This window comes from Phyllobates terribilis, unplaced genomic scaffold (genome assembly GCF_046119375.1).
Source record: "Phyllobates terribilis strain yellow unplaced genomic scaffold, ASM4611937v1 Scaffold_7__3_contigs__length_470593459, whole genome shotgun sequence".
NCBI classification, from domain to species: Eukaryota; Metazoa; Chordata; class Amphibia; order Anura; family Dendrobatidae; genus Phyllobates; species Phyllobates terribilis.
This window is the reverse complement of record NW_027362767.1, coordinates 124,366,481-124,388,807: the sequence shown is the minus strand read 5'-3', so window position 1 is coordinate 124,388,807 and position 22,327 is coordinate 124,366,481.

The window sequence follows — 22,327 nt, the reverse complement described above, 5'->3', positions numbered from 1 at the left end:
GGTTGAAGGTTTCAGGTGGTACTGTCACCCACATCCCCTCCTCAGCTTTTCTGGGGAGGGACAGGATCCTGATCTTCTACCAGGGGCAACCGAAGGTCTGCCATAGGTGCGGTGACCCCCGCCACTTCAGCGCGGGCTGCAAGGTACAGAAATGTGCCTTGTGTGGCGGGGTAGGTCATCTGGCCGCGGCCTGTGATGACATTAGGTGTCACCTGTGTGGTGATCTAGGTCACCCGTATAGCCGCTGCCCCCGTTCCTTTTCCAACACCATCTCTGGCCTAGTGGGGGAGAGCCGTGGGGGGGTCCCCGGCGGTGCATCTTCTGCTGGAACTGGAGGTGGGGGTGGGAGGGGAGCTGAGGGGTCAGTGAAGAAGGGTGAGGCGAATACATCTGCCCACCAGTGGCAACAGGTGGGGCGCTGAAGGGGTAGGGGGCAGGATAAGCCTCAGGCGACTGGGGTGATGGCTGTCCCCTCCCCGGAGGTTGCAGCCGGAACCTCTGAGTTCCTGGGGGAGGGAGGAGGCGGTGAGCGAGGAGATCAGGAGGATGGAGAGTGAGGAGGCGGCTGCTTCCGATAACTCCTCCCAGTATGAAAGTCTGGATGAGGAGGTGGTGGAGCAGCCAAAAAAAATCAGGTGACAAAAGTACCAGTAGTCGGAGGAAAAAGAACAGGAAAAGGGTAAAAAAATATAAATCCCCCCTCCCGACCGCTACGGTGCTTACGGAAGGGCTTACCGACTCCCCTTTGATCCCGCTCTCCAATCGGTTCCATGCCCTCGATGACTCTGCTGTGTCGGAGGTCGGGGGTAAGGAGCCGGAGACAACATCTGAGGTGCCTTTCAGAGGGTGGCGGGGTCCGTCTCCTGGGGAACTCGGTTGCCCCTGGGGGGGGGACTGCCCCGGGGTCCAGAGGCGAGGAAAACTGTGCTGGGAAGGAGGTGTCCGATGCTGGAGCGGCGGGCATGGACACCTCGGTATCTCTAAAGAGGAGGGTGACTCGGGCTCCTCCTCAGACAGCGAGAGGAAGAAGGGGGATACGGTGAAAAATAAGGCCATCTAGCTCAATCACCCATGATGGCGGAACCTACCCCATTGACTCTGGCGCCGATTAATGTCGCCGGTATAAAGTCAGATGCGGCCAGATTTACGGCCTTTGATTTTTTCACCCGAGTTGAGGCTGCCATTTTATTTTTGCAGGAGACCAGACTAACGGACATGGGGGCCATTTATAAAGCAAAGAGGGAGTGGAGGTGTGGGCTCTCATACTGGTCTCTTGTGGCCGAGCAGTATAGTGGGGTAGAGGTCCTTTTTAAGGCCACTTCGGTGGAATGCAGACGGGTGATTGAGGTAGAAATGGGGAGGTGCTTGGTTCTTGACGTCTTCATGAGGGGACAGGGGCTCCGGCTCATTAATATCTACGGCCCGCAGTCTAAGTGGGACCGTAAAAGTCTCTTCATGAAGGTCAAGCCCTATCTTTTTACGAGCCGGCAGGTGGTCTTCGGTGGGGATTTTAACACTATAACTAGATCCCGTGATAGGGGAGGCCCCGGAGACGGGCTGGCTTATGATAGCATAGTCCTGAATAGCATAGCAAGAGAAGCTCACCTGGTGGATGTCCTCATCTGGCACACTCCAGGTCACGGGGGTTTCACCTTTCATAGTGGTAGCAGTAGGTCTAGGATAGATAGTTTTTTCTTAAAGGAGGAGGCCGTCTCTTCTGCAGTGTCCACTGTTGAGGTGGAATTCTCCGACCACTGTTTAATTTTCTTTTCCTTGAATGTTACAGAGACCCCCCGGATGGGGAGAGGCCTATGGAAGCTGAATTCATCCCTGTTGGAAGAAGCGGATGTAAGACAATCCTTTGAGGAATTTCTTCAGACCCAGGTACCTCTCTTGGGTCTTTGTAGTACTAAGTCTGAGTGGTGGGAGATCTTCAAAAGAAGGGTAGCAAGGTTCTTCCGTCAGCTCTCGAGCCTCAGGGGCCTGAACAGGTACCGCCTGTATCGGGATCTAGGGAGGAAACTCGAGCAGCTCGTCTCGACTGGAGGGGACCGTGAGCAAATCTCCAGGGTGAAGACCTTGCTCAAAGTGTGCCAGTATGATAGGCACACATCCTTGGCTTTTGAGAGGGATTTCAGGAGGTACCGCTCGCCCGACCCTTACAGGAACAGCAGCATGTCAGTGAGTTGTAAGGTGGTAACAGGACTGATCGACAGTACGGGGTCCCTGAACAGATCCAAATCAGAGATCCTGGAGGTGGTCAGATCCTTCTACTCGCACCTCTTGGGGAGGAGGGAACCTGATCGGGACGAGATGTTGGCTTTCCTGGCTAAAACCATCCCCGAGCCAGGGGATGACCCCTCTCTTCATGTTTTGGCAGAAGCAATCAGGGAAGAGGAAGTGAGACGGGCGATTGATGGGCTTCGGCCCAAAAAGTCGCCTGGTCCAGATGGCTTAACATCCGAGTTTTACAAGACCTTTAGGGTCTCTTTGGTCCCCCTCTTGACTGAGGTGTTTAATGAGTGTCTCTCCTCAGACACTCTGCCCAGTTCAATGAGGAAGTCAGCCTTGATTATTCTGTCAAAGGGTAAAGACTCGTCCCTTATTGAGAATTGGCATCCCATAGCGCTTCTCAATATGGACCGAAAGGTTCTGGCAAAGGTGCTTTTTAATCGGTTGGTGAAATTTGAACCGCGGCTCCATTCGGGGGCCCAGCACTGCTCTGTTCCAGGCCGCAGTACAGTTAGTGCTGTGCTCGGTGTCCGGGAGGCAGTGGAGCAGAGCAGGGAAGGTCACTGGAAGGGGTACTTGCTGTCCTAAGACCAGGCGAAAGCCTTTGACCGGGTTAACCATGAGTACCTCTGGTCTGTCCTTCTGAGGTACGGTCTGCCCGGGAGGTTTGTTGATTGTTTGAGAGTGTTATACAATGGGGCAGAGACTTTTCCGCTCGTGAACGGTTGGGTCGGACACCCTTTTGAGGTGAATTCTGGTGTCAGCCAGGGCTGTCCTCTGAGCCCACTGTTATACGTGTTCGCGATCAACCCCCTTCTAAGGAGGGTGGAGCGTGGACCGTTGGTGGGAGTCAGGATGGACCAGGCGGAGCCAGAGGCCACCTTGAGGGTAGTGGCGTACACCGATGATGTTTCCCTTTTTGTATCCTCGAGAGGGGAGGCAGATTGGGTCATGTCTGAGGTTGAGCGCTACTCAGTAGCATCCGGGTCCATGATCAACCGGGAAAAGTGTGAGAGTCTCTGGCTGGGAGGGGGAGATCCTAGTTTTGGTCTCCCGGACACCCTTCCAGGGCCTCAGGCCACAGCAAAAATTTTAGGCATCAGTTTCGGCCCGGGGAACTATCCCCAGCAAAATTGGGAGGGCACACTTAAGATCGCCGCCCAGAAGGTGGATCAGTGGAAGGGTTGGTTCTTGACCCTGAGGGAAAGGGTTAGCCTGGCCAAGGGTTATTTGTTCCCTTTATTAATATATCTGGGCAGTGTCTGCATCTTGCCAGAGCCTCTTTAAACACGGGTCTACAGCCTGTTCTTCCAGCTATTGTGGGGGAATAGGCTGAACCTATTCAAGACGGAGGTCACGTACCGCACGAGGAGACTAGGAGGGTTGGGTATGGTCAACCCAGTGGTGTTCCTAGTAAACACCTTTATTAAGGCAAACATCGCCAACCTCTGGTTAGAGAGGGCTCCTCTGTGGGTATTCTCCTGTTAGGGGTGGTTTTGGCCTTTCTTCCAGGAATGTGAGACAGGAGGGCAGGTGAAGGACCTTCGAACGCCTCATGGGCATCTTCCGGCTTATGCTACCCTGATTCTGAAGGTGATCCGCCGGTGGGGTCTGGGAATGTGGGAGATCAGGACCTTGTCAAGGAGGTTACTTGACAATAGGGTCCTGTTGACCCACTTTCAGAAGCCCCTGGCGCTCAAGGATTGCCCGAGCCGGGATCTGGAGGTAGGACTTGGGTTATTGAACTCTAAGCGGATCTCCTTGAAGTTTTGGGACTTGGCTTGGCGCTGCTTCCATGGGAGACTGTATGTGAGGGACAACCTGAAGTACAGGAACTCTGATGACCAGGATTGTCCCCGCGAGGAGTGTGGCGGCATGCTCGAGAGCATGGAGCACTTCCTGCTTTGGAGTCCCTTTAATACAGAGGTCTACAGTAGGGTGGGTGCTTCCATTGGCTGACCCAGGCTGGCAGGCCTTTCCTATGCGGAGTGGGCCTATGGGGCATTCAGTTCCCTTGGTGGCTGAGATCGGGGCACTGTTTTCTTAGTTAGCTTAGTGACTAGGTTTTACACGTGGAACGCACGGTGCTTAGTGTCCACCCAGCAGAAAGCCCTCCCCCGGGAAGAGGTGATTAGGAATATCCTGGGTGACCTGGCAAAAGTGCGCTCGCTGGAGTATGAGAAGCTGGGTGCAGGGAGGGCTTCCCTTCTATGGAGGGAGTTCTCATTTAATGATGCCATAGGGAGAGTTAGGTTACGTGTGTCTGTGATAGGGTTAGTTTAGTCTCTTTCTACATTTTATTTATTTGTAGGGTCAGATTGTTGTGTAGGGTCAGAGAGGGACAGATAGGGACAGTCTTTAGGGATAGGTAGTTAGTATTAGGTTGGTAGTAAGGGTCAGTGAGGGACAGGTAGGGATAGGTAGGGAAAGATTGGTAGGGTGGTAGGGACAGGGTATTGTTTTCTTTCATAGGGAGGGACAGGGTGTTGTGTGTTAGATTAGGGTGAGAGCCTCTGTAGTCTCCAGTTCCCTGGTGGTGGGCTGCTCCCGTCACATTGAAGGTTTTTGTTTTACGGTATCAGTAACCTGCAAGCACTGAACTGGGTCTGATGTTTGGATCATGGTTTGGAAAAAAAAATGAAAAAATCTTTAGTTGTTATGTTGTCTTGTAAGTTTATGGTTAGCAGTTATATCATTTTAATTGTCATATTGCTATGTTGTGTATTGTATGTATATTGTGCGTGGGGGGATTTAGTCTAGGTTGGGTGGGGGTTTTCAGGGAGGGAGGGGGGAGGGTTTTTTTGTAAAATGAAGGACATCCTGCAGGATGCGGGGAAAGGTGAAGTGAATTAAAGGCCATAAACTTTCGACACCTGATGAAGGTGGCTGTGTCCACCGAAACGCGTTGTGTATATTAATAAATCAGTCCTTTTAATATTTTTGCCCTGTTATTGGCGCTCTGGTACCGCTATTCATATTCACTGATAAACTTTCATGGGACCTTGGTGTGTTAAGTCCACAGACTTTTGTGGGACCTTGGGTGTTAAAAAAATAATGGTGGGGGGAAAAAAAATAAAATAAAATAAAATAAATAAATAAATAAATAAATAAAAAAGTTTTTCTGTGTGTTATAGGGTAAGTTTTTGGCCAGGTGGCCTATATATTATTTTGGGCGATGGGCCAGTTATTTAGTTTTCCTTTTGTTAAGGGGTTAGGTGTGAATGTACAGGTATGAATGTTGTCTATGTCAGGGGTCGGGTGCGCTTTAGGGTGCATTCTGGAGGTATGGTAAGGTCTTCCCTTGCTGGGGGGTCTCCTAGAGAGTCTCCTGGAGGATGTGGACTTTTTGTGTCTTATGTCATATGTTATTCAGTTGGACTCTACATAATTTCAGACTTTTGGTTATGTCTCGCTTGGTTTTTGTTTGTTGTATAATGCTTGTATTTATGGTTTGTGTTTGTGTTTTGTATATGTGTTTTTGTACTTTTATAATAAAAAAAGAGTTCCAGCTCCAGTAGCGTCCACTACAGCTGCTGCAGTTAAAAAGCTTTTATAAGGATCGAGCTTGGCGGTCCGCCGCAAGGCGTGCTATCGCCAGTCCCAGCCCCTATGCCTTGGGGCGACTCCCCGATGCTCTTGACTGAGTGTCCCGGGGGCCCGAAGCGTTTCCTTTGAAAAAATTAAGTGTCCAAAGCACAGGTGGTGTAGCTTGCTTAACAGCTGGGCTACTCCGCTAACTAGCAGACACTGCTACTAGGCCCAAAGTATTGCCTGAGCTAGATGCAGTTAAAAATTTGTAATTAGATCTACAGGTGGTGTAGCTTGCTTAACAGGTGGGCTACTCCGCTGACTAGCAAACACTGCTACTAGGCCCAAAGTATTGCCTGGGCTAGATGCAGTTAAAAATTTGTAATTAAATCTACAGGCGGTGTAGCTTGCTTCAGATGGGCTACTCCGCTGACTAGCAGACACTGCTACTAGGCCCAAAAGGATTTCCTTGGTTAGATGCAGTAAAAAATTAAAATTAGATACACAGGCGGTGTAGCTTCCTTCACAGGTGGGCTACATTGCTGACTAACAGACACTTCTACTAGCCCAAAAGGATTTCCTGGGTTAGATGCAGTAAAAAATTAGAATTAGATACACAGGCGGTGTAGCTTCCTTCACAGGTGGGCTACTCCGCTGACTACGAGACACTGCTACTATACCCAAAAGGATTTACTGGGTTAGATGCAGTTAAAAATTGTTATTAGATACACAGGTGGTGTAGCTTGCTTCAGATGGGCTACTCCACTGACTACAAGACACTGCTACTAGGCCCAAAAGGATTTCCTGGGTTAGATGCAGTAAAAAATTTGAATTAAATACACAGGCGGTGTAGCTTCCTTCACAGGTGGGCTACTCCACTGACTACCAGACACTGCTACTAGGCCCACAAAGATTTCCTGGGTTAGATGCAGTAAAAAATTAGAATTAGATACACAGGCGGTGTAGCTTCCTTCACAGGTGGGCTACTCCACTGACTACCATACACTACAATTAGGCCCAAAAAGATTTCCTGGGTTAGATGCAGTAAAAAATTAGAATTAGATACACAGGCGGTGTAGCTTCCTTCACAGGTGGGCTACTCCGCTGACTACCATACACTACAATTAGGCCCAAAAAGATTTCCTGGGTTAGATGCAGTAAAAAATTAGAATTAGATACATAGGCGGTGTAGCTTTCTTCACAGGTGGGCTACTCTGCTGACTACGAGACACTGCTACTATGCCCAAAAGGATTTCCTGGGTTAGATTCAGTAAAAAATTAGAATTCGATACACAGGCGGTGTAGCTTCTTTCACAGGTGGGCTACTCCACTGACTACCAGACACTGCTACTAGGCCCAAAAAGATTTCCTGGGTTAGATGCAGTAAAAAATTAGAATTAGATACACAGGCGGTGTAGCTTCCTTCACAGGTGGGCTACTCCACTGACTACCACACACTGCAACTAGGCCCAAAAAGATTTACTGGGTTAGATGCAGTAAAAAATTAGCATTAGATACACAGGCGGTGTAGCTTTCTTCACAGGTGGGGTACTCCACTGACTACGAGACACTGCTACTATGCCCAAAAGGATTTCCTGGGTTAGATGCAGTAAAAAATTAGAATTAGATACACAGGCGGGGTAGTTTCCTTCACAGGTAGGCTACTCCACTGACTACCAGACACTGCTACTAGGCCCAAAAAGATTTCCTGGGTTTGATGCAGTAAAAAATTAGAATTAGATACACAGGCGGTGTAGCTTCCTTCACAGGTGGGCTACTCCGCTGACTACCACACACTGCAACTAGGCCCAAAAAGATTTCCTGGGTTAGATGCAGTAAAAAATTTGAATTAGATGCACAGGCGGTGTAGCTTTCTTCACAGGTGGGCTACTCCGCTAACTACGAGACACTGCTACTATGCCCAAAAGGATTTACTGGGTTAGATGCAGTAAAAAATTGTTATTAGATACACAGGTGGTGTAGCTGGCTTCAGATGGGCTACTCCACTGACTACCAGACACTGCTACAGGCCCAAAAGGATTGGCTGGCTTAGATGCAGTAAAAAATTGGTATTAGATACACAGGTGGTGTAGCTTGCAACACAGATAGGCTACTCCAATGACTAACAGACATTGCTACAAGCCCAAAAGGATTGGCTGAGCTACATTTAGCCAAATGCTGTGAAAAACACTTGCACAGCACTGGCACAGACCTGCCTGGCAAAAAGTGCTATGAACTGCTGTAACCTAGCCCTCAAAAGGGCTGCAATTAGAACTAGTCCCTTCTCCCTAAACCTATCTCTCTATGTAACTGGAAATTCGCTCGCAATTCACACAGTTATACTGTATAGCACCAACAGCAGCAGCGGTGCCGTCTAACACTCACCTGCAGCAGTGAGAAAATGGTGGCGACGGGGAAAATGGCTGGGTCTTATAGGGCAAGGACATGTGACATACACAGCCAATGACACATGCCCTTGCTTGTGTGAAAAAAAAGCACTTCGCTGCGTGTGTGCGCTACTGATAGGCTGACAGACTACACCTCCCCTCTGTAAAGAAAAAAAGAATGGAGATCGGCATTATTTCTGCAGAGATCCATCCCCAGCCCCTCCCCCCGCCCACTCTACACTGAAACTGTCTATTAACATTGATTAACAGTAGTGATGAGCGAGCACTAAAATGCTCGGGTGCTCGAAGCTCGGGTCGAGCACTTTGGAATACTCGGGTGCTCGACCCGAGCAACGAGCCCAATGTAAGTCTATGGGAAACTCGAGCATTTTTCTGGCGGTCCACCCCGGCGGTCTGCAGAAGGTCAAAAATTGCCCAAATCGATGGGAACAGTGCTCAATTAAACGTCAGGCAGGCAGAATATATAGGAGGGTGCATGAACTCAGCTCATCTGAATGCCGTCACAGCCAGACACTGAGGAGCTTCACTGAGGAGATTCTCAGTGTCTGCGGCATGGCAAGCTGGATGGCAGTGTTCTGCTGCGATCCAGCCTTTCATGTCAATGTAGCAGAGCTGAAGCTGTCCTGGGAACCATGGAAAGGTAAGGATGAGGTTGGTTTATTATTTTACTTTTATTGCAGGAGATCGTTGGCTTCAGCTGGAATGGGCGATACGGTAAGTAGGGTTTAATTTAGAACATTAAAGGAATGTGTCTTTATTTCAATTAAAGGACTTTACTCTGGGTGTTTGTGTTTTTTTCAGCTTTGAAACCTCTCCATTACTAACCTGGGCTTGATGTCAGCTGGCATTATAAGCTGACATCAACCCCAACCCTATTACCCCACTGCCACCGCTACAGGGCAGTGGGAAGAGCGAGGCAAAGTGCCAGAATTGGCACATCCTATGGATGCGCCATTTCTGGGACAGCTGACAGCTGGTGTTTCTAGCCTGGGAGGGGGCCAATATTCATGGCACCCTTCCTGGGCTATTAATATCAGCCCCCAGCTGTCTGCCTAGCCTTTGCTAGCTATTAAAATAGGGGGGGACCCCACGTCATTTTTTTGGGGTCCCCCACTTTAATAGCTAGTAAAGACTAGGTATTCAGCTGGGGGCTGATATTAGTAGCCTGGGAAGCTCTGTAGGTATTACCCCCTTCCCAGGCTTCAAACATCTGCCCCAGCCGTCTGCTTAACCTCCGCTAGAGACTAAAATTACGGGGAACCCTATGCCAATTTTTTTTTAATAAATCTTTATTTTAATACTAAATGACAAGTACAGTAACTAACACTGCCACTGTACTTAGTATATATGTGACTGACATGTTTTTATCTATCTAATATATGTGTGATACTCTATTCTTTCTGTTTTAAATTGTCGGTACCGGTGTATGCCGCTGCTGAATTGCTGGCTTTTCATGTTTCCCTGTGAGCACTGTTCCCTTCGATTTGGGCAACCACTGTAATGCCACAACCACCATGGCTGTGGCATTACAGTGAGTGGCAGACAATCCCTCCATGATTGGTGCTCTAAATAGTGCCAGACATGCAGGACGGGGACCCGAGCTCCCGCCCGAGCATTTCGAAAGTACTCGGCGAGCTCCGAGCATCTCGAGTACTGAGATGCTCGGGCGAGTAAAAAGCAGTGGCGAGCATGCTCGCTCATCACTAATTAACAGTATTACTGTGAAAAAATCCAGTGCACGAACAGTTATCGAACATAACCTCGAACAGCCAAATTTTTTGCAAATCGTTCGAGTTCGTCGAACGACTTGAACACCACCCAAAACAGCTCGAATTTGAGATTGGCTAACAGTTCAAGTCGAACACCGCTAATCTCTAATGAGGAGGGCCCAGGAAGGTTTTTCGCATTCGCACAAGGTCACAGCCTACGCCTTGATGTCATGATGCCGTGACCTTTGGGCTTCATGAAAGCCAGAAATGCAAGTCCAGCTTGAGAATCCTGGTGATTTTAGCTGCAATCTGAAGATGTGGCAATGACTAGACAGGTAAAGTGAGGAGTTAATTGACCGCAACATGATTTTAACATGCAGCCTTCTGATCTGGAGTCAGACGTGCTACCGTTGTGCCATGAGCTCAGATCGTTGCGCAACCTCGTGGTGCAACGGTAGCGCGTCTGACTCCAGATCAGAAGGTTGCATGTTAAAATCCTGCCGCAGTCAAGTAACTCTTTCAGATAAAGTGAGGAGCGGAGAGGTGGAGAGGCCGCAGAGGTGAGCGGTAAGTTGAGTATAAGGACTTTTTCTTTCTTTTTTTTTTACACACTATGTTTATTATGCTCTGGAGTCTGGAGAGTCTTCAGAACATAATAAGAGAAATTAAAAAAGTTATTCTCCGTGAATCAAATGTCTCGGGAAAAAACGCTTTAACAGGAAGATTCTAATTTTGCCCGATCCGCTCATCTCTAGGTCATAGTCCAACCCAAGTCAAAAAAAAATTGTTAACCGGTGCATGAACTAGCCCACCACTTTCCATGATTGAGAGGGAAGTTGAGGACCGGTTGAGTGCAGGAACCCCAGAAGGGATCAGCAATTGGATACTTATTAAATTACTTTAAAATTAATTTTTTATCTGTCAAAGAAAGACCTTGGAACAAAACCTCTCGATCGTTCCTGGGTAATGCACATGTTACGTAGACTCAATGCTGGTAGCTTTTCAAAGTATGAAGTTACACAATCTTAAGTGTATACATTTTCTATTAAAATCCACTGCAAGAAAAGCTATAACTGCAGGCAAAGGACAAAAAAAAAAAAAGCTTTGCCGCTGACTGCACTTCGACATAGAAAAACAAATCAGAGGTGCGCGGGATTAAGTTTACAGCCGTCTCTTATAAGAATACAGGTTCCTTTGAAATGAAAGTCATGGAATAAGAACAGCTTTCTCATATAATTTATTTTCTGAGTTAAGAAGTCCGCTTGAAGCTGATAAAATGCTACTCGAATTTTCTTTTTCCCAAACTCTAAGGAATGGTCTGTAGGTCGCTGTTACCGACAGGAAGAGATATTGGAAATGTTATCTTTGTCCAAATTTGTATCTAGAAATTGAGGGTTTTTATATACTGAAAACTTAATGTCATTGAACCATATGGGACGTACAGTACAGACCAAAAGTTTGGACACACCTTCTCATTTAAAGATTTTTCTGTATTTTCATGACTATGAAAATTGTACATTCACACTGAAGGCATCAAAACTATGAATTAACACATGTGGAATTATATACTTAACAAAAAAGTGTGAAACAACTGAAAATATGTCTTATATTCAAGGTTCTTCAAAGTAGCCACCTTTTGCTTTGATGACTGCTTTGCAAACACTTGGCATTCTCTTGATGAGCTTCAAGAGGTAGTCACCGGAAATGGTTTTCACTTCACAGGTGTGCCCTCTCAGGTTTAATAAGTGGGATTTCTTGCCTTATAAATGGGGTTGGGACCATCAGTTGTGTTGTGCAGAAGTCAGGTGGATACACAGCTGATAGTCCTACTGAATAGACTGTTAGAATTTGTATTATGGCAAGAAAAAAGCAGCTAAGTAAAGAAAAACGAGTGGCCATCATTACTTTAAGAAATGAAGGTCAGTCAGTCTGAAAAATTGGGCAAACTTTGAAAGTGTCCCCAAGTGCAGTTGCAAAAACCATCAAGCGCTACAAAGAAACTGGCTCACATGAGGACCGCCCCAGGAAAGGAAGACCAAGAGTCACCTTTGGTTCTGAGGATAAGTTTATCTGAGTCACCAGCCTCAGAAATAGCAGGTTAACAGCAGCTCAGACTAGAGACCAGGTCAATGCCACACAGAGTTCTAACAGCAGACACATCTCTACAACAACTGTTAAGAGGAGACTTTGTGCAGCAGGCCTTCATGGTAAAATAGCTGCTAGGAAACCACTGCTAAGGACAGGCAACAAGCAGAAGAGACTTGTTTGGGCTAAAGAACACAAGGAATGGACATTACACGTGTGGAAATCTGTGCTTTGGTCTGAGGAGTCCAAATTTGAGATCTTTGGTTCCAACCACCGTGTCTTTGTGCAACGCAGAAAAGGTGAACAGATGGACTCTACATGCCTGGTTCCCACCGTGAAGCATGGAGGAGAAGTTGTGATGGTGTGGGGGTGCTTTGCTGGTGACACTGTTGGGGATTTATTCAAAACTGAAGGCATACTGAACCAGCATGGCTACCACAGCATCTTGCAGCGGCATGCTATTCCATCCGGTTTGCGTTTAGTTGGACCATCATTAATTTTTCAACAGGACAATGCCCCAAACACACCTCTAGGCTGTGTAAGGGCTATTTGACCAAGAAGGAGAGTGATGGGGTGCTACCTGGCCTCCACAGTCACCAGACCTGAACCCAATCGAGATGGTTTGGGGTGAGCTGGACCGCAGAGTGAAGGCAAAAGGGCCAACAAGTGCTAAGCATCTCTGGGAACTCCTTCAAGATTGTTGGAAGACCATTTCCGGTGACTACCTCTTGAAGCTCATCAAGAGAATGCCAAGAGTGTTCAAAGCAGTCATCAAAGCAAAAGGTGGCTACTTTGAAGAACCTAGAATATAAGACATATTTTCAGTTGTTTCACACTTTTTTGTTAAGTATATAATTCCACATGTGTTAATTCATAGTTTTGATGCCTTCAATGCGAATGTACAATTTTCAAACTCATGAAAATACAGAAAAATCTTTAAATGAAAAGGTGTGTCCAAACTTTTGGTCTGTACTGTAAATGACTTAGCAATACCCCTGGAACCGGTAGCCAGCTCGTACAAGGTTCTCTAGTATGGGTAAGTGTGTGACTCCCCCATTGCATATTTATAGGAGCGGTAATAATAGCAGAGCTAATCGTGCAGCAATTTTCGCTGCTTCTATGGAAATTAATTGAGATAGATATGGGTTCCATCACTGCCAGCTTTTGGAATGTCCCCTTTTTGGCTAATTCACACACTTAGAGGGTATCTGTCAGAATGATTAACCCTCTATTTGGGCATGTAGAGCAGAGAAAGTTGAATAAAATGATACGTTAATACACTGTGTGCAGAATTATTAGTTAAGTTGTATTTTAGAGGATTATTTTTATTATTGATCAACAACTATGTTCTCAATCAACCCAAAAGACTCATAAATATCCAAGCTTAATATTTTTGGCTATCTTAGGAGGATATCTATGCAGGTAACTATTACTGTGCAGAATTATTAGGCAACTTAATAAAAACCAAATATAATCCCATCTCACTTGTTTATTTTCACCAGGTAAACCAATATCAGTGCACAAAATTTAGAAATAAACATTTCTGACATGCAAAAACAAAAACAAAAAAAATTAGTGATCAATATAGCCACCTTTCTTTATGATGACACTCAACAGCCTTCCATCTATAGATTCTGTCAGTTGCTTGATCTGTTTTCGATCAACATTGCGTGCAGAAGCCACCACAGCCTCCCAGACACTGTTCCGAGAGGTGTACTGTTTTCCCTCCCTGTAGATCTCACATTTTATGATGGACCTCATGTTCTCTATGGGGTTCAGATCAGGTGAACAAGGGGGTCATGTCATTATTTTTTTTTCTTTTAGACCTTTACTGGCCAGCCACGCTGTGGAGTAGTTGGATGCATGTGATGGAGCATTGTCCTGCATGAAAATCATGTTTTCCTTGAATGATACCGACTTCTTCCTGTACCACTGCTTGAAGAAGTTGTCTTCCAGAAACTGCCAGCAGGTCTGGGAGTTGAGCTTCACTCCCTCCTCAACCCGAAAAGGTCCCACAAGTTCATCTTTGATGATACCAGCCCATACCAGTACCCCACCTCCACCTTGCTGACGTCTGAGTCGGAGTGGAGCTCTCTGCTCTTTACTGATCTAGCCTCTGGCCCATCCATCTGGCCCATCAAGAGTCACTGTCATTTCATCAGTCCATAAAACCTTTGAAAAATCAGTCTTAAGATATTTCTTGGCCCATTCTTGACGTTTTATCTTATGTTTCTTGTTCAAAGGTGGTCGTTTTTCAGCCTTCCTTACCTTGGCCATGTCCCTGAGTATCGCACACCTTGTGCTTTTTGTTACTCCAGTAATGTTGCAGCTCTGAAATATGGCAAAACTGGTGGCGAATGGCATCTTGGCAGCTTCATGCTTGATTTTCCTCAATTCATGGGCAGTTATTATGCACCTTTTTTGGCCAACACGCTTCTTGCGACCCTCTTGGCTATTTGCCATGAAACGCTTGATTGTTCGGTGATCACGCTTCAAAAGTTTGGAAATTTCAAGACTGCTGCGTCCCTCTGCAAGACATCTCACAATTTTGGACTTTTCAGAGCCCGTCAAATCTCTCTTCTGACCCATTTTGCCAAAGGAAAGGAAGTTGCCTAATAATTAAGCACACCTTATATAGGGTGTTAATGTCATTAGTCAACACTCCTCCTCATTACAGAGATGCACATCACCAGATTTACTTAATTGGTAGATGGCTCTCAAGCCTATGCAGCTTGGAGTAGGACAACATGTATAAAAAGTATCATGTGATCAAAATACTCATTTGTCTAATAATTCTGCACACAGTGTATCTGCAATGTAATGTTTTATTCCAGAGAAATCAACATTTATATTGATATGCAAATGAGCCGCTAAGATCTATGGGTCGAACATAGATCTCTTTGCAAATCTGCTGTCACGGGTGTATCAGGTGTGACAGACAGTCGTTCTCGATCCAATTGGAGAAGGTCACTGCGCTTGGCTCTGCAGGCACCTTCTTGATCTTTTCATCTGTAGTGTAGTGATATCCTTCTCCCTCTAGTACCTAGCAGTGACCTCCACCATCTGCTGCTTATTGACACACCCTTGCTGGACGGTTAAATACCTTCAGAGAGTCTCCGGTGATAGCTCTACTTTCCTCAGTCCAGGCTTGAAGTACTAGTAGTTGGCTAGTGTTTTCTTAGAGTTCCCTTAAAGGATCATTGGTGTGATCTCTCTGGTGTCTTCTCATGCTAAGTGTTTCCTTTGTCTTGTTACCTGTTTGTCTTTAGTTGCAGTGGAGGCTGACTAGTGCTGCCCCTTCCCCTCCCTATCTAGGGACTATCGCTAGGGGCAGTCAGGGATTAGGTTTCCAGCTCGACGATAGGTGCAGAACCTATTTAGGGACGTTAGGGGAGTCAGGGAGTTGTCAGATCTGCCTAGGGGTCTCCACTCCCCCTTTCCCTAGTGTTAGTGCTTCCTCCCCCTCTTCCCGCTGTTGTGCACTTAGTCTTTCTCTCACCTAGCGTGACATCTGCCTCCAGAGCTTAGTATAAATGAAAGGCGGTGTTACCAGTGAGAGACATGTAATTACTGACAGTCTGTTCTCCTAATCTACATTTCTCAACACATGATGTCACCGATATCATTTACCCTTTAATTGTAAACTTTCCAATAGGAATAAAAGGTGGCCTGAAATTCTTCAATGTGCTGGCAAGGACAATAGCAAAATATTGGACTCGTTTTATTTATTATATCCTACAATTATAGGCTTTCTCTAGGATCTTCTGTAATTTGGGGGTAAAAAATAGGAAGGCACTCAACGCCCTATAGTAATAAAATTCCTCTCTTCTTTTATAATGATTTCTTTATTATAAGCATTATTAATTAATACCAGAAATTTTTTCTTAAAAATTGCAAGGCGGGAATATTCTTAATTATTCAGAATCTTATATGCTTCTTTAATGTAGAATTCATTATCTATTAGGACTAAGTACAATATTATTATTATTCTTCCTCAGGTTATTCTGCTTCATATTTAATAACCTCTGTCTAGTTTTTCTTTTTCTTATGGTAAGTTCCCTCATTCAGTTTCGTAGATCTTTTAATACCGCAGAATGTATCAATCGAATGACCCTTGCTTTCATGTGGAAATAAGGATGATTTCTTTCTCAAAGATGCAGTAATATTCTAATTACAGATCTTATCTGTCAATTCCTCGGCCTAAAATACCTTCTGCATTCTTCATTTCTTTATCATCTGTTTTTATAGCATGAGGTGGATGATGTATCCTCAATTTCCATTAATTCAATCATCTCTACTTTTGGATCGACTAGATGATATTCATCATTCACAATTTCCTCTTTATAATTAGAGCAATTACTAGAGATGAGTAAATCGATTTGATGCAATTCATTTTCAACTTTAAGAAATTTGTTGGACCTGGAGGATTCAAAAAATTTGCAATTTAATTGGTATGAATCGCCCCCAAAAATGCCCTCTGCTATTGTCTACAAGGCAAAAAGATTGCTTCAGCCACAACCAGATTTTTGCTCCCCCATGTGAGAGCAGCATAATGTAGAGGCAGAGACCTTGATTTTTGCAATGTGTCATTTACTGAGCTACATGCTGCAGTTTTGATAAAAACACAATTTTACCTGCTGCAGACCTACCGGTTCTCTGAATGCTGAGCTCTGTAAAACCCCGCCCATGCCAGTGATTGGCAGCACATGTACAGTGTAGATCGAAAGCAGCCAATCACTGGTGGAGGCGGAGTTATACAGAGCTCAAGAATATGGAGGACTACCTGGCAGCAGGTTTACTAGTCCTCTGGTGAAAATCTCCTGCTGATAAAACAGTGATTTTATCAAAACTACAGGAATCAGTCTAGTAAGTGCATTGCTGTAATCATGATCTCAGTCTCTACATCATGCTGCTCTCAGATGAAGAGACAAAAACCCGCTAATGGATTGAATTTAAAGAGCTTGATAAGTGCTCAGTACAGTTCTAGGAGATCTCAGGGTGTTACACACGTGTTTCCAGAGCTGTTCGAGGCCTTGTAGTACTTGCAATTTGCTGAAAATGAAAATTTTCATAAATATTTAATGAAGCTAGAAAATGTGAATTTTAAAAGATTTGTCTAACTCTTTAACTATTACTATTGCTGTCAGTTACAATTTGTACCTCCTGTATATTTAACTGTTGCTTTTCCTTTTGGACTTTATTATTAGTTTTCTATATGCTATTCTCTATATGTTTTCTATTTTTACTATTGTAAAACATTCTGCCCACTCTTTCTTTCCCTATGTATTTCATCAACCTTTTCCATTTCCCTACCTCTATATTTAGATTACAAATTATCCACTTCTGTCGACCCTCTTTACTGCTATTTTAAGTCTGTATTAAGTTGTGGAATAATTCTTATAGGACACGGCAACTATACTGAAGGGGTTGTCTATTATTCAAACAACCCAATCTTAAATATTATATACACTAATGAAAAATAAAAATGCTGCCGCACTGACACAATTCCATGTCATGGCTCTGGATCTAATGAGACTCGCATAACATTACTATACTATGTGAGCACTTAATCAAATCATGGGTTGTGATGGGCAGTTTCCTTCGAACAAACCTTTCCGCAGTACAGTTATATGAAAAAGTTTGGGCACCCCTATTAATCTTAAGCTTAATGTTTTATAAAAATTGGTGTTTTTGCAACAGCTATTTCAGTTTGATATATGTAATAACTGTTGGACACAGTAATGTTTCTGCCTTGAAATGAGGTTTATTGTACTAACAGAAAATGTGCAATCTGCATTCAAACAAAATTTGACAGGTGCATAAGTATGGGCACCTCACCAGAAAAGGGACATTAATATTTAGTAGATCCTCCTTTTGCAAAAATAACAGCCTCTAGTCGCTTCCTGTTACTTATAATGAGTTCCTGGATCCTGGATGAAGGTATTTTTGACCATTCCTCTTTACAAAACAATTCCAGTTCAGTTAAGTTTGATGGTTGCCGAGCATGGACAGCCCTCTTCAAATGATCCCACAGATGTTCAATGATATTCAGGTCTGGGGACTGGGATGGCCATTCCAGAACATTGTAATTGTTCCTCTGCATTAATGCCTGAGTAGATTTGGAGCGGTGTTTTGGATCATTGTCTTGCTGAAAGATCCATCCCCTGCGTAACTTCAACTTTGTCACTGATTCTTGAACATTATTGTCAAGAATCTGCTGATACTGAGTGGAATCCATGCGTCCCTCAACTTTAGCAAGATTCCCGGTGCCGGCATTGGCCACACAGCCCCAAAGCATGATGAAACCTCCACCAAATTTTACTGTGGGTAGCAAGTGTTTTTCTTGGAATGCTGTGTTTTTTTGCCGCCATGCATAACGCCTTTTTGTATGACCAAACAACTCAATCTTGGTTTCATCAGTCCACAGGACCTTCTTCCAAAAAGAAATTGGCTTCTCCAAATGTGCTTTTGCATACCTCAGCCGACTCTGTTTGTGGCGTGCTTGCAGAAACGGCTTCTTTCGCATCACTCTCCCATACAGCTTCTCCTTGTGCAAAGTGCGTTGTATAGTTGACCGATGCACAGTGACACCATTTGCAGCAAGTTGATGCTGCAGCTCTCTGGAGGTGGTCTGAGGATTGTCCTTGACTGATCTCACCATTCTTCTTCTCTGCCTTTCTGATGTTTTTCTTGGCCTGCCACTTCTGGCCTTAGCAAGAACTGTCCCTGTGTTCTTCCATTTCCTTACTATGTTCCTCACAGTGGAAACTGACAGGTTAAATCGCTGAGACAGCTTTTTGTATCCTTCCCCTGAACAACTATCTTGAATAATCTTTGTTTTCAGATCATTTGACAGTTCTTTTGAGGAGCCCATGATGCCACTCTTCAGAGGAGATTCAAACAGGAGTGCAACTTGCAAGTGGCCACTTTAAGTAGCTTTTCTCATGATTGCATACACCTGGCTATGAAGTTCAAAGCTCAATGAGGTTACAAAACCAAAAAAGTGCTTTAGTAAGTCAGTAAAAAATAGGTAGGAGTATTTAAAACAAGAAAATGATAAGGGTGCCCATACTTATGCACCTGTCAAATTTTGTTTGAATGCAGATTGCACATTTTCTTTTAGTACAATAATCCTCATTTCAAGGCAGAAACATTACTGTGTCCAACAGTTATTACATATATCAAACTGAAATAGCTGTTGCAAAAACACCAATTTTTATAAAACATTAAGCTTAAGATTAATAGGGGTGCCCAAACTTTTTCATATAACTGTAAGTGTGAGAACAGCAGCCTATTAGTTGCTGCTGATTTTACATTGATGAGACATTTATTAATATCCTGAATAAGGACCTGTGCACAATATATACCCCTTGGGAATAAACATGCTAGAAATAGGAGGAAACCACTATGGCTAAATAGAGCTGTAAGGGGCGCAATAAGTGACAAAAAGAAAGCATTTAGAGAACTAAAGCAAGTAGGTAGAGATGAGGCATTAAATAAATATAGAAAATTAAATAAATTCTGTAAAAACCAAATCAAGGCAGCAAAGATTGAGGCAGAGAGAATCATTGCCAGAGAAAGTAAAAATAACCCCAAAATATTCTTGAACTACATAAATAGTAAAAAACTAAAAAATGATAGTGTTGGCCCCCTTAAAAATAGTCTGGGTGAAATGGTGGATGAGGATGAGGAAAAAGCCAATATGCTAAATTATTATTTTTCAAGTGTATTTACACAAGAAAATCGCATGACAGAAAACATGATTAGTGATAACAAAAATTCTCCATTAAATGTCACTTGCTTAACCCAGCAGGAAGTATGGCGGCGTCTAAAAATGACTAAAGTTGACAAATCCCCGGGCCCAAATGGGATACACCCGCGAGTACTGCAGGAATTAAGTAACGTCATAGATAGACCTTATTTTTTAATCTTTAAAGATTCCATAATAACAGGGTCTGTACCACACGACTGGCGTATAGCAAATGTGGTGCCAATATTCAAAAAGGGGACCAAAACTAAACTTGGAAATTATAGGCCAGTAAGCTTAACCTCTACTGTGGGTAAAATCCTGGAGGGTTTCCTAAGAAATGCTATACTAGAGTATCTGAAGAAGAATAACCTCATGGCCCAATCAATATGGGTTTACGAGGGACCGTTCCTGTCAAACTAATCTGATCAGTTTTTATGAGGCGGCAAGTTCGGGACTGGACCAAGGAAATGCAGTGGATCTTGTGTATATGGACTTTACAAAAGCTTTTGATACGGTTCCACACAAAATGTTGATACATAAAATGAGAACAATGGGGATAGGGGAAAATATATGTATGTGGGTTAAGAATTGGCTCAGTGATAGGAAACAAAGGGTGGTTATTAATGGAAAACACTCAGACTGGGTCTCAGTTAACAGTGGGGTACCACAGGGGTCAGTATTGGGCCCCCTTCTTTTTATCATATTTATTAATGACCTTGTAGGGGGCATACAGAGAAGTATTTCAATATTTGCAGATGACACTAAACTCTGCAGGGTAATCAACACTGAGGAGGACAATTTTATATTACAGGAGGATCTATGTAAACTAGAAGCTTTAGTGGGGATAAATGTAAGGTAATGCACTTGGGCAGAGGAAATAAAATGTATAATTATATGCTTAATTGTAAAACACTGGCCAAAAGTGTAACTGAAAAAGACCTGGGTGTATTAGTGGACGACAAGCTCAAGTTTAGTGGCCAGTGTCAGGCTGCTGCTGCAAAGGCAAATAAAATAATGGGATGCATTAAAAGAGGCATAGATGCTCATGAGGAGAACATAATTTTACCTCTATACAAGTCATTAGTGCGACCACACTTAGAATACTGTGTACAGTTCTGGTCTCCGGTGTATAAGAAAGACATAGCTGAACAAGAGAGGGTGCAGAGAAGAGCAACCAAGGTTATTAGAGGACTGGGGGGTCTGCAATACCAAGACAGGTTATTACACTTGGGGTTATTTACTGTGGAAAAACGAAGGTTTAGGGGTGATCTTATTACTATGCACAAGTATATGAGGGAACAGTACAAAGACCTGTCTACTGATCTTTTTACTCTGAGGCCTGAGATGGGGACAAGGGGGCATCTTCTACGTCTGGAGGAAAGAAGGTTTAATCATAATCACAGACACAGATTCTTTACTGTAAGAGCAGTGAGACTATGGAACTCTCTGCCGCATGATGTTGTAATGAGTGATTCACTATTAAAATTTAAGAAGGGCATGGATGCCTTTCTTGAAAAGTATAATATTACAGGTTATATATACTACATTCCTTGATAGGGCGTTGATCCAGGGAACTAGTCTGATTGTCGTATGGAGTCGGGAAGGAATTTTTTTCCCCAATGTGGAGCTTAGTGTTTGCCACATGGTTTTTTTTTTGCCTTCCTCTGGATCAACATGTTAGGCTATGGGTTGAACTAGATGGACTTAGTCTTCCTTCAACCTTAAAAACTATGTTACTATGAATATAGTATTTAACAAAGGGTTGAAAAAGTAGCAGTAATTTATATGTTTTCATGCATAGTTGAATCACTTGCCATTGTTTCCATGTCAGCGGTATGACTTTTAGACACAATTCTTCCATGAAAACAACTTCTGGGCAGACTTTTCTAAACTATAGATGGATGCACCTGTGTCCCATTGGTTACTGTCAGTTCTGAATTGATATGAAAATATTGGATCCACAAACTGGAGTCACTTTCCCCCAAAGGGCTCAACAGGGAATATGACCTTCTCTCCTTTAACTAGCCAGTATTGTAGGATCAAGAGTGCAGGGGCTTCCTGTACCTCTCACAAAAGTCCCGAAACCATACATTGAGGGTCACAAGTGGGCATATAGAATGTTATATACACATACATTTATATATAGGTAAACTTTGTATACTGTTGGTTGTGCCACTTTTAAGTGATAATGTGTGGAAGAGGTCTAATGCACTCTGTCCGTGTTTGTACTATACACATCGCATATGCCACGGTGTTACCATGATCTGGAACCATACATAGGTCTCGGTTATTGCACTGCCATGTATGTAATTTAACAATGCTGATCTCTATTATTTTTATTTACAGATGTTCCTCTCCCTGGTCCTCTCCTCTGCCTCCTCCCCTCTCCATTTCCAGACTACATCCTCATAGCGCAGATTACCCCTTCCTGTGCGCTGGAACGCAGACACTACAGCCTTGGAATAAGCGCTACCTATGAACGTCACTTCCGGTGACGTCATCCAACTTCCGGTTCCTCTCTTCCTGTCTCCGCGTATAGCGGTCACACAGACGATAGTTGCCCCCTATTTAAAGGACCCCTCCTCACAGCAGGCCACAACAACAAGCGGTGGATA